This window comes from Chrysochloris asiatica, unplaced genomic scaffold (assembly GCF_000296735.1).
Source record: "Chrysochloris asiatica unplaced genomic scaffold, ChrAsi1.0 scaffold00597, whole genome shotgun sequence".
Classification (NCBI taxonomy): Eukaryota; Metazoa; Chordata; class Mammalia; order Afrosoricida; family Chrysochloridae; genus Chrysochloris; species Chrysochloris asiatica.
In genome coordinates, this window is record NW_006409115.1 from 365031 (window position 1) to 366015 (window position 985).

A 985-nucleotide genomic window follows, 5' to 3' on the forward strand; every position below is an offset into this window, starting at 1 on the left:
TAATAATAATAAAATAAATAATAACCAAACAATGGTACTGAAAGAGGAAATTCAAGTTGCACTGCACTGAAGGCTTGGTGAAAAACAAGGATCCAGAAATTGGTAGAAAGCAAATTATAATCTTTCAGCAAACTGATGCCACACTGAAATGCCAAAAAAATTGGAAAATAATTACTTGGTCAAGCAATTGTAAGAGGTCCATATTTGTGCCCATTTCACAGAGAGGTGACCAAACAGAATTCAGAAATCATCAAGCAAGATCATTAATTCAAGTAACATTTTGCTAAAGTAACTAAAAAACAGTTACAACAGAGCATTGACAGAAACTGCCAGAAATTCAAGTTGTGTTCAGAAGAGGTTTTTTAATAAGGAATATCATTACTGATGTCAGTTGTATATTGGCTAAAAATAGAGAACAAAAGAAAGATATTTACTATAAAAAGACTTTCGACTATGTGGATCATGATAAACTATGGATAACATTGCAAATGATGGGTATTCCAGAACACTTATTTATCTTCATGAAGAAGCTCAACATAAATCAAGAGGTATAATTAAGGAATACTGAATGGCTTAAATTCAGGAAAGCTGTGTGCCAGGATTGTATCCTTTCACTACATTTGTTCAATCTGTATGCTGAGCAAATAATCCAAAATGCTGAGTTATATAATGAAGAATATGACATTACTATTAAAAGACTCTTTGACACCCTATGATATGCTGATGTCATATCATAGGATGTTAAACAGCTGGAAGTGCAGAGAACTTAAAATATTTACAGGTTAAGGTGTGCCTGACCTAATCCATGGTATTTTCAATGACTCAAATGCATGTGAAAGGACTACGAATTAGGAAGACCCTAGAAGAATTGATGCCTATGAGCTATGGTGTTGTAGAAGAACATTACAAAGTACCATGGAGGGCCAAAAACAACAAAGGAATCTGTGTTGGAAGAAGTAAAGCCAGAAAGCCCATTAGAAGCCAG